A 12,086-nucleotide genomic window follows, 5' to 3' on the forward strand; every position below is an offset into this window, starting at 1 on the left:
GCTGTTCAGTGCCAGAGTGTAAGTGCTCCCTGTGTAAATTGTTATTCTGATTGAATATACCTGTTTGGCATATTTGTATCACCACGAAGTCCCTAGTAAAGTACACTGGGTGTGCCAGGGCTGGTGATGACAAATGCTACTAGTGGGCCTGAAGCACTGATTGTGCCGCCCACAAGAGTAGCTCTAAAATGGTGTCTCAGGCCTGCCACTGCAGTGCCTATGGGCAGTTTAGAATTGCCATGTCCTCCTGGTCAGTGTCCCCACTGACCAGGCCTAACCCTTCCCTTTTTGTGCACATCAGCCACCCCTATGGAAGGCCCAAGGTACCCCCCTGGGCAGGGTGCAGTGTATGTGAAGGGTAGAGCATGTACTGGTGCAGGTAACATGTTCTGGTAGTGAATTACAGCCATTTTCGTTTTTCACTATTGTAAGGCTATCTTGCTCCATAGGTTAACATGGGGGATGCTGGCTACAGTGGTTAACAGCATTTCTTCTCATAGGAACAAGATAGGACATAAGTATCTAGTATCCCTGAACTCAGAATTTAATAACACATCTTTTAGGAAAGATTGTTTTTAGATCCTGTGTTTGAGAACAGCACTTTTAGAAAGTTGCTGTTCTCTTGTCTAACCCTTCTGTGTGCCTGGGCCTGTTTGTGTATTGACTGTCTGGTTTGTGAGTGACAGGGGCTGGGGAATTCCCCAGCAGGATGGATGAGTCAGCACTAGGCTGAATGACTGCAGTTGCAACTGGAGTGGTGGGAGGAGTTAGCACCTGGGCTGAATAGGGCTGTGCCTGCCTTCCACAATGCTGGCTCCACCCCCCTGCTGGGCGGCTGAGGACCCTGCCCCTCACTCTGAAAGGAAAGATGCAGCCAGCAAAACAAAGTGCTCAGGATCCACCCAGAACTGGTTCAGACCGGGCTCAGGGCCCACATGCACCAAGAGAACAAAGACTTTAGGGGTATAAGTACAGGACCCCTGACAACAGAAAATTAGATCATCCTGGAAATCAAGAAGGAACCTTTGCCAAGGAGAAAGCTGAAACTGAAGAAGGAAGATTGTCCTGCTGTTGCTCTGCTGGACTGACCTGCTGCTTTGCTGCCAAGGAGAGGGGAAGGACTTTGCTGTGTGCTGTGTCCCCTGTCTTGAAGGAATCTCCAAGGGCCTGAGAAGAGCTGGCTCCCTGTTTTGAAGTCCCAGGAACAAAAGGACTTCACCCCCAGCTTCCCTGAACTCTGCTGAGAGAGTTCTGTCCCTCCTAGAGTGCTTGATCCAGTTGTGGGGCCTCTGGAGGTTGTACCTGTGCTGGGAAGCTTGAAACTAAGCTTGAGAGACTTTTTGAATCTGAAAAGTGTCGCATCGCTCGCTTGCGGAGCGCATCCCCGACAGTGCGAGAAGTTTCCTGCCGCTACGAAGGTCGAGATCGTCGCAGCGCCTGACGCCGCTACCAGAGCCGTCGCATCCTTTGTTTGCGGGACGCACCAGACCGGTGCGGGAGAGTTGAACATCGCTGCGAGTATCGTCGCAGAGCCTGTCGTCGCTGGGTGAGATCGCCGCACCGCTTGCTTGCGGGTCGCATCACGTCGCTGCAAGTGTCGTCGCAGAATCAACGCATCGAGGAGCTGCGAGAGAGAGGATCCCCGCTGGACCGCGCATCGTCGCCCCGGAGATCGTCGCAGCCCCTACGAGATTATCGCATCGTGCCTTTGCGAGAACAGACTTCCTACGGAACCTACGCACCGGAATCCATACAAGTGGCCTTCTTCCCCATACAGACCGGATTCGTCGCAACACGCCCGCTGCTGCAGCGGGGCTGTCGCATCGCCTCCCCAGGGTCTCAGGAGCAACGCATCGCTTGTTTTACACCGCACCAGCTTCTGCTTTTGGAACTTTGTTGCAACTAAAGGTACTGTGAGTAAACGTGACGCAACTGTGAACTTTTCACGCATCTGTGGTTTATTTTACCGCAACTTGAAGAACTTTAACGCAACCTTAAGAACTCTTTTTGAAACCATATTCTTGAACTGTGTATGTTGGATTTTTGTCGTTTTGGTCTTGTGTAGTTTAGATTAAAAAATACCTTTATTTTTCTAAACTGTTGTGGAGTCAGTTTGTGGTGTTTTCACTGTGTTACTGTGAGTGTTGGAACAAATACTTTACGCATTGCCTCTGGTTAGCCTAGACTGCTCGTGCCAAGCTACCTAGAGGGTGAGCGGAGGTTATCTCAGAGGGTTATCTCCTTGCCCTGACTAGAAGCAAGGGTCCCTATTTGGACAGTGGTACCTACCTCTGCCAACTAGAGACCCCCAGATCTAACATGGCAGAAGAGGTTCTTCATGAAGGCACTTTTTGCATCCCTGCAGGGGGACATCCAATCAGTGAAATAAGAGTTAACTCAAGAGTTTAAAGACGTTCATTGGGTCCTAACGACAGAGTGTCTGCCCTTGAAGATCATGAATCTAGCCAGGATCAAAAGGTTGAACACCTCCAGCAAGAAGCGTTGTGGTTACGTGACCAACACATCACTATGCAAGCCCATGCAAAGGACCCAGAAAACTGTTCCCTCAGGAACAATGTCCGCATCCGTGGGGCACAAGATAAAGGAGAAGGCTCAGATATCAGGGCCTAAGTGAGGGCCCTCTTCCTCCAGATACTGGACGCGCAGCTGAAACAGAGGTGTAGCTGGGCAGTGTTCATAGATTTAGCCTTCCAACGCCTGAGGGCAGACTTCCACCAGATATTCTTGCCTGTTTCCATGACTTTCAGCTGAAAGAGACTATTTTTAGAAAGGCATGGGACGCTCGTCCCATGCACCTCAGAGGACGTTAGCTGGCGCTGTACCAGGCTCTTTCCATTCTGAATCTTCAGAGACACTGGGACTTGCAACCAGATATGACATTCCTTCAAAACCAAAGGATCTCCTACAACTGGGGCGATGGTTTCACCTCATCTTTCAATGGGAAGGGAAACTTCAACAGCTGAAATCACTGCCGGAGGCATGTCGCTTCTGAACCTCACAGACGTGGAGGGAAAGAGTTTGTAGAGCGGCTCACTCAGGCGCAGGGAGTGCCAGTGTAATCGTTGGAGCAAGGCCCCAGCTTCCCCAAAAGGACTTCACGCAGACCCAGCAACTATAGCCCTGGAGAGATAAGTGGTCCTAGATACACTGGATGGAAACCCAGAGAGGCAGGACTCAACTTGAGACCCTCCTCAATGTGGTGCACACTTCATATACTTACGGTGATAAAGTATCACTATCTGGCTCCTAAGACAGGTGTGGCGGGGAGACGTGGGCCCCCGCCTTTTATGAATGAAGGCAACTCTTCTAGACCCCACACCTGAGAACACTCTTAGGACTCTTCGGGCTCATACTGGTGAAATGGTTAACATTGTTTTTATATTTTCTTTCAGTTTATGGTTGGGGCTTTGGTTGGGTGGGTACTCATTTTATTAATTGCTTGCACTACTTTGCGGATGGGTGGTCCCTCGTACGTCCAATCCTCCCTTGACATACGGGTTTTTGAGCAACTTGATGTCTGTGCTTTCTCCGGTTACACAAAACCACCTCAGCCATAGCAGACCCTCTCCACACGATGTATTGAAGATCATTACCTTAAATGTGAAGGGGCTTAATAGCTAAGTAAAACACAAGGCTAGTCTATCATATCTGGAACATGCTGGAGGTGATATATGCATCCTAGAGGAAACACACCTCATACCTGATGACTGGATTTGTCTGAAATCACAGTACTTCCCTAGGCAATACTTTTCCTCCAATTCAACCAAGACTGGTGGAGTGGGTATTCTTATAGCCTGCTTTTCAGGGGCATGGTGGGATTCAAATTTGCTGAAATAAAGGGGAGACTTTTAGCCTATCAGGCACCCATAGAGTACCTGAAATTTACACTGGCTCCCAAATATGTCCATAATGATAGCCAGGAACAATTTCTAAAGAGAGCCATAGTGATGGCTTACCCGGATCAAACGGTACTGCTTGGGGGGGCCTTAAACTCGTGTTGATTAATAGGATTGACTGTTCTGGGCAGACGAATGGCCAGGCAGTGGTGCTCTTGCAGGTCGGGATAGGTTGGTTGCAAGAGATGAGTCTACACGATCTATGAAGGGCCTCACACCAACACACTAGGGGCAATACCATTTTTTCCCATGCACACAAAATCTATGCTCATCTTGACTACTTCTTGGCAACATCCACCACCCAAAAGCGGACAGAGGTGGTCAAGATTGAACCTAGAACTCTGTCTGACCACGCAGTTGTGACTATTCCCCTCTGGGTGCACCAGTCTCAATGGGAGACTCGCCCATGATGCCTGAGAGAAAGCTTACTGCAGCAGCCGGATATGGTCTACCACAGGGGTACTCACAGTACGGCCCGCGGGCCACCAGCGGTCCGGCAAGCCTTTCTGGGTGGCCCGCGGACCTTGTAGACACCCGTGTTTATTTTTTGTTTTTTAATTGTGTTAGCAAATACCGCCGCAGCAGGGGAGCTGTAGGGGCGCTAAGAGGTGAAGTACAACAAAGCCTCATTAACATGTAAATGGTCTTTCACAAACCTTTGAAGTACTGGGGCGTGGCTGTGTGTGTGCGCTGAGGAAGCTTTCTCAGCCTGGGCTGACACACACACAGGGCGGGGTGACAGAGGTACACCTTCACAGATCTCTTGCTTCCTTCGTGGGTTCTTCGCATTGCACTCATTGCCTCCCCTGCAATGGCATAATGTTCCTCCAACTCGAACCCTCCTTTGCAGGACTCAGCTTAAATAGCACGTTGGGGTATAGGGAAAAAAACTCGGATTGCAGAAGGAGAAATACTTAAGATTGTCACACGCATCTATTCACCAGCAACTCAAACGATATCGGGTGTCCCCCTTTTCAGTTAACGTGCCAACTTGCTATCTACACGCCATATTACACGCACCACTGTCTTTGTACTAGAATCCCTGCCTGCTTGGCTTGGCAGATATTACTTTCCTACCGTCCTTTCTGCAGACGAGGGTCTCCCTCTAGGGAACAGGGAGACGAGGTCATTGTGCCAGGCTAAACGCATAGAACAAATCGTTCCCACGCAGTGGTGAGAGTCGAGGAATCCTTTCTCCTAGCTTCAGAGGATTACACTCCTGCGCTGCATTTGTATTATCCATGCCGCAGGGATAATTTACATTAACTCCAAGCTTAAGTCTTCTTAAAAAAAAACACTTGTTCCTGCGTATTTATAATACAGAAAAATCCCACATGCATTCACATATGGCATACCCTGGAGTGGGGTGGGCAGAGCATAATGGAACATGAGGCTCAATTGCAGGAAGTATGGCCTCTCACATCCTGTTTATTACAGTTGGGTCCCACGGTGCTCTTCCATTTTTGGTGCTATGCAGTACTTTTAAGACCTTCCTGGGTGTAATGTCTGATATTTATACGTTTCCCTCGTCTTCAGTGCTTGATTATGTTTGTGAGGAAGTGTCACTCATATGTGTGGAAATGTCACTCATAATTACGCTGAAACTATGAAAATGTCACACATATCAATCTGAAACCTTGGCAGCCATGGAGGGTGAGGGAGGGAGAGGGAGGGAGAGGGAGGGAGGGTGACAGAGGGAGGGTGACAGAAGGAGGGAGGGTGACAGAGGGAGAGAGGGAGACAGAGGGAGGGAGAGGAAGGGAGACAGAGAGAGACAGAGAGAGGGAGGCAGAGAGAGAGGGAGACAGGGAGGGAGACAGATGGAGGGAGGGAGACAGGGAGGGAGACAGAGGAAGAGGGAGAGGGACGGAGGGATAGGGAGGGAGACAGAGGGAGGGAGAGAGACAGAGGGAGGGAGAGAGACAGAGGGAGGGAGAGAGACAGAGGGAGGGAAGGGGAGGGAGGGTGACAGAGGAAGGGTGACAGAGGGAGGGAGGGAGACCGAGGGAGGGAGAGGAAGGGAGACAGAGACAGACAGAGCAAGGGAGGCAGAGAGGGAGGGAGACAGAGGGAGGGAGACAGGGAGGGAGACAGAGGGAGGGAGACGGAGACAGAGGGAGGGAGACAGAGGGAGGGAGACAGAGGGAGGGAGACAGAGGGAGAGAGAGAGACAGGGAGGGAGACAGAGGGAGGGAGACAGAGGGAGGGAGACAGAGGGGGACGGAGACAGAGGGGGACGGAGACAGAGGGAGACAGAGAGAGGGAGACAGAGAGGGAGACAAAGAGAGGAGGGTGACAGAGGGAGACAGACAGAGGGAGGAGGGCGACAGCGGAGGGAGGGTGACAGAGGAGGGAGGCAGACAGAGAGAGGGGGACAGAGAGATGGAGACAGAGGGAGGAGGGTGACAGAGGGAAGAGGGTGACAGAGGGAAGAGGGCGACAGAGGAGGGAGGGAGACAGAGGGAGGGAGACAGAGGGAGAGAGACAGAGGGAGGGAGGCAGAGAGAGGGAGACAGAGGGTGGGAGGCAGTGGGAGGGAGACAGAGGGGGGAGACAAAGGGGGGCGACAGAGAGAGGAAGACAGACAGGGAGACAGAGAGGGAGGGAGACAGGCGGAGGGAGAGAGAGGGAGGGAGATAGAGGGAGGGAGACAGAGGGAGGGAGAGAGAGGGAGAGAGGGAGAGGGAGGGAGCGAGAGAGAGAGAGAGAGAGAGAGAGAGAGAGAGAGAGAAAGAGATATGTGTATGCTGGGTCTGGTGGCTCAGTGGACGAAGGCGTCTGCTGCAGGGACCTGTGTTCAACCTCATGGTCACGATAATTTTTTGCTTTGGCATCACCCCCTCCCCCTCTGACCCCGCCCCCACCGGTGCGGCCCTCGGCCACAAACCACACTGTAAATTTGGCCCCCGAGAGAAAGTTTGTGAGTACCCATGGTCTACCACATCACAAACGCGATACCAGACTTTTTAGGTGTCAATGATACCACTGACAAATACACAGGTAAGCTATGAGAGACGTTAAAGGAGGTCATTAAGGGGGACAAATTGCTATCTTTGCGGTTGAAAACAAACTCTGCCGGTTGAAACAGGAGGCCTTAGAGTGGAAGGTGAAAGAACTAGAGATTGTCTGTAAAAGAACTACTGCCTCCCGGCTTTGGCGACAGTTGGGGTCTGCATGGGTGCAGCTAGCCATTCTGGATTTAGATAGAGCTGAATATGCACTGCTTTGTGTGCAAGGCTCCTATGTAGGGAGGATAAATGTCTGATTTACAACAACGAGAAGTCCCACCTAGTATCTGCTATGTGGCAGCAACTCAATGTGTGAGTAAAAGAGACCTTGTGTCTCAGAATTTATAATGATTATCAAAGTAACCATTAGGCCATAATGGAGGCACGAAGTTTGAAAATACAATATCAGTGCACATACAAATATATTCTGTGAGGGGAGTTCTATGTCAAACAAATACGACCACATGTAAGTATTTTAAAAGATTGTGTTACTTTTATTATTAAAAAACATAAGAGGGATAGCCTCAGTCAGAGAAAAGAAATGCAATAAACATTATTACAGAATGAATAAAAACATGTTAAAATTTCACAATAATTTCATAGAAAAACCAAAAAAAGTCGACGCGGCGTTTCGGTGCTTGCATGAAGATGTGACACCTTCTTCAGGACGGTTAATCTAATGGAAAAATATTTATACATATTTAATACATAGACTCCTCTTAAACCTCACATACCTGCCAAATACATCAATACTTAGATACAGTGCAACTAATACATTGTATACTAATTCCAAACTGTATATACATCTTTGCTTTCTACAGGCGCAATTCAAATTAGAGTTCTATAAATGATATAGGCTTCACATTTTAATCCTTTTCTGTAGTGTATGAGTATCGATTCCCTCAGGCCTATACCTCAAATACCAATACATTGTACAGAGATGGGCTGTTGACATACCTTGTTAATTAAAAACAAATGTTGTTCAAGTAAGAGATCACTCCGTTTGGTTTCAGGGAAAGTGCTCTTATGGCTTCCACTTTGTATAGGTAAAAATGGCACCTAGATTGAGACAATATGTACATTTTATAATGTTTGCCACATCGTCCAGAATAAGATTGCTTTCGTCTGATTTTATGTTTAAATAATACTGTCTCATACCTGTTGTTAAAAATCAGGGCTGATAATGAAGCTGTATGGAGAATGGCCACCGTATCTTTTTCTTACTGATTGAAATTTCCCAGTAGTTTCACCTGAACAGAAATACACGCCTTTGTTCAAGAAAATTTGTCTTCAATTGTCTTCATGAATACCAAAAAATATTTTCAGAAAGATTGTTACCTCATTAGTCGCCGTATTTTACTCATGGGGACTTCTATCTTCAAGGGTCGGCAGGTAGTATTGTATATTTCTACTTTTTCGCCTGGAATTGCCTTTTGGAATTAGTGGTATTCTGTCCAGAAGGGGAAATATGGGAAAAGGAAGACATTGGGGTTAACGTCCTCTTTTGTCTTTTGTTGTCGTTTTGATCAACTTGTCTTAGCGTATCGTTAGCGGAATATAAAGATTACCACTAGCTGTTTTGATGAGGCATCACACAGGTCTATAGGTGTGTGTATTCTCAAAGCTTAGTATCAAAATATTTTCATGATTTACTGGTGTAACAGTGCGGGCCTTTGGTATTCATTCGCTATACTTGCGATATCCATTCAGTATCCTTTGTTGATTCAGATTTTTTGGATTTATTTTTAAAGGGTTTATTTTTACAACTAACCCCACGGGGAGATGGATTTATTTTTAAAGGGTTTATTTTTAAAAGGGTTTGTTTTTAAAACTAACCCCACGGGGAGATGGATCGTATGATTCAGGTCTATGAGTTTGTCCTCTCATTATACTATTTACACCCAGTAGTAAGGGGTGGGGTAAGCGGGTATTTTATAAGATAAAGAGGTTATTTTACGAATAAACAGTCCCTGGACGTTTAAAAAAACCGAGAGTGTCCCGTTTATCCCCAGGGGTTAAGGGTTTGTTCGCCGCCTACCTTCAGCGCGAGTGTCGGCCTCCCTGCCTTCTCCGTCATACAGCTTCCGGGTCCCGATAGTCACTACTCTCCCTTTTTCCCGCTATTTATGTGGGATTTCGCGGAGGTCAGAGTCAGGTAAACAAAACTTACCAGAGATGTCAGCCACTGCACGGAAATTTATTAACTCATTGCGGTAGACGATTCTCTCGCTGTTGTATATATGTTTTAAGTCTTCGAAAGATAATGCTAAAATTTTCGATCATTTTTACCTCGTGTTTTTTATGTATGATAAGCCCCCACATATGTTATCTAACCCTTCGGCCATTTTGAAATGGATAAGACTCAACCTTATTTATGTCTAAATTCTTGGTTTCCTATCATAGATCCACCCGTATTTTTAATATGTTGATTCTTAGGGTTGTTACAACGATAACATGGTATTGGATTTATGATCCGTTAATCGTAGGTTATTCTAGGTTTTAATATAAGCGAGTGTTGCAATACAATGTTTTACCCAGAGCGCAAACGTTTATTTCACACACTTAGGGATGACGCTATTTTTTATTTAAATAACTTGTTATAAAGTATATTTAGTATAGGTAAGGGTTTAGTCCTTCGAGTGGCCCCCTTTAGGTTATGGAAACGGAGCGGCCATCTTGGAGCGGACATATTTTAATAATCCACGTCAATAACTTATTCAATAGTGACTGATGCTGTTAGATATGGAAATAGTTTTAGGTGTCCTGTACATTGGCTATTAAGGTGAGTTAATGGTCCAATTTCGAGGGCTATATGTTAGTTATAATATGGAATTTTCAGTGGCATCGCTTATCTGGTTTAGCGCTAGTTGGTATGTTTCAATAGGACAGGAGCAGGATTGGTCTAGCGTAATAATCTTTCCCAATCCTCCTTAGAGTTTAGTCCTTTCCGTACAGTGTTGAATTTTGACATAAAAAACTGTTCTCTTCTTTTTCTCTTGAGGGTAAGATCTCCTCCTCGTATAGTGCTTCTAATAGTTTCTAATATACACCATTGGAGGTCCTCCAATTTATGTTTTAAAGTAATCCAGTGGTCTACTAGTGGTGCTGATTTTTTTGAGGTCCTGATTGCTGATCTATGTTCATTGATACGTATTCTAATCTCCCTAGAGGTTTCGCCCACGTAGGCTTGATTACAGGGACATTTAATCAGGTATATTCCATTTTTGGATCTACAGTTGTGAAAATCACCTATCTTGTGGGTGGTGCCATTTACTGATATTGTGGGCCCTTTGATAATGTGGTCACAAATGCCACAATTGCCACACGGGAATGTTCCCGTTGGCAGTGGAGTTTTGACAATGCTCGGTTGTTTTGGAACAGGGATTTCTCTGTATGTTTTGACTAAGCTGTTCCTTATCGTTTTATTTCTTCTGTAGGAGAACATTGGTTTTGGTAGGATCACATTGTTTTTATTGGTCACTAGGTGCCAATTCCGGTTTATTATGTTTTTTATTTTATTACTGAGATTACTATGGTTAGTAACAAAAGTCAGGGGTAATGGTTTACTTTCAAGTTGTTCCTCTTTCTCAAAGAAGCTCTCCCTATTGAAATATTTTGCTCTTTTGTACGAGTGTCTGATTAGTCTCCTCGGGTATCCTCTGTCAATGAATTTCTGTGTTAATATCTCAGCATGTTTATCGTAATCCACATTCCTGGTGCAATTCCTCCTCAATCTGAGGAATTGCCCGTAAGGGATATTGTTCTTCTGGCAACCAGGGTGATAACTGTTAAAATGCAACATCGTGTTTCTATCAGATGGTTTGGTGTAGAGTTCTACTATTAGCAATCCTTCTCGATGTTTAATGGAAATGTCCAGAAATTCACATTCATTTTGGTAATGTGATATGTGAATCTTAGATTGTGGTCACCTAGATTGAGCCAATCAATAAACTCTACCAGGATTTCTTTAGTCCCAGTCCAGATAAAAAAGACGTCGTCTATGTATCTCGCCCAGTGCGTTATATTTTCATAAAAAGGTGCCATGTCATTAAAAATATGTTTCTCTTCAAAGTTGGCTACGTACAAGCAGGCCAGACTAGGGGCACATGTGGCCCCCATGCTGGTCCCCTTGATTTGTTTAAAAAAGGTTTTATTAAACAAAAAGATGTTATTTTTTAAAATGATCGTAATACAGTCCACAATAAACGTTGCATGTGGTGATAGATCAAAATGTTCCTCCCTCAGGAGCTCTTCCATCATATTTATAGTATCGTTTTGAGGTATATTGGTATACAGTGCCTCTATATCCAAGGTCACTAGCAGTTGGTTATGCGGGTCAAAAACTAATCTTTCCACCTTCTCTATCATAGCAGTGGTGTCCTTAATGTAGGATTTTTGTGCCTTGACCATGGGTTGTAAAAAGACATCCACATATTTACTAAGGGGTTCTGTTAGGGAGTCTATGCTCGAGACAATAGGTCTCATTAGGGGGTCATACATGTTCTTATGGACCTTTGGGAGCCCATAAAGGGCTGGTATTGTAGGATGTTCGTTTCTTAAAAATTGATATTCCTCATGGCATATTACTCCATCTTCTTTTGCTAGTAGTAACATATTATTGATGGATTTTGCAAGACTATTCCATTCCTCCCTGCTAGAGGGGCAATAATGCAGTTTGTTATTTAGGAGGGTAAGCATTCGATCATTATAGTCCTCCGTGTCCATGATCACGATGCTACCTCCCTTGTCAGCTGGTTTTATTATAATTGATAAATCTTGTTCTAGTGATTTTAAAGAGTTTTTCTCTGCTAGTGTGAGGTTATAGTCTACCCACGATTTTTTATTTAGGAGGTCCTCAATTTCTTTTTCCACACAGCGTTCGAAGACTTCAATGTCTTTCTTAACCATGTTAGTCTGTGGGGTCCATTTAGATTTTGGTTTTAGGCCCGATTTGTTTTCCTTTATAGTTCCATTTTTATCTTCAAAGAAGGCATTCAGCCTCACCTTGCGGAAGAAACTTTGTAAATCACGTTCTAGGCCATATTTATCAATTAGTGCTGCTATTGCATATCCTAATCCCTTTTCAAGTATCTTTTTCTCGTTATCAGTGACAGATCTAGTGGATACATTTATTATTGCTGCCTTGGGGTCTAATCCCATT

The sequence above is a fragment of the Lissotriton helveticus genome, chromosome 12 (assembly GCF_964261635.1).
Source record: "Lissotriton helveticus chromosome 12, aLisHel1.1, whole genome shotgun sequence".
Lineage (NCBI taxonomy): Eukaryota > Metazoa > Chordata > Amphibia > Caudata > Salamandridae > Lissotriton > Lissotriton helveticus.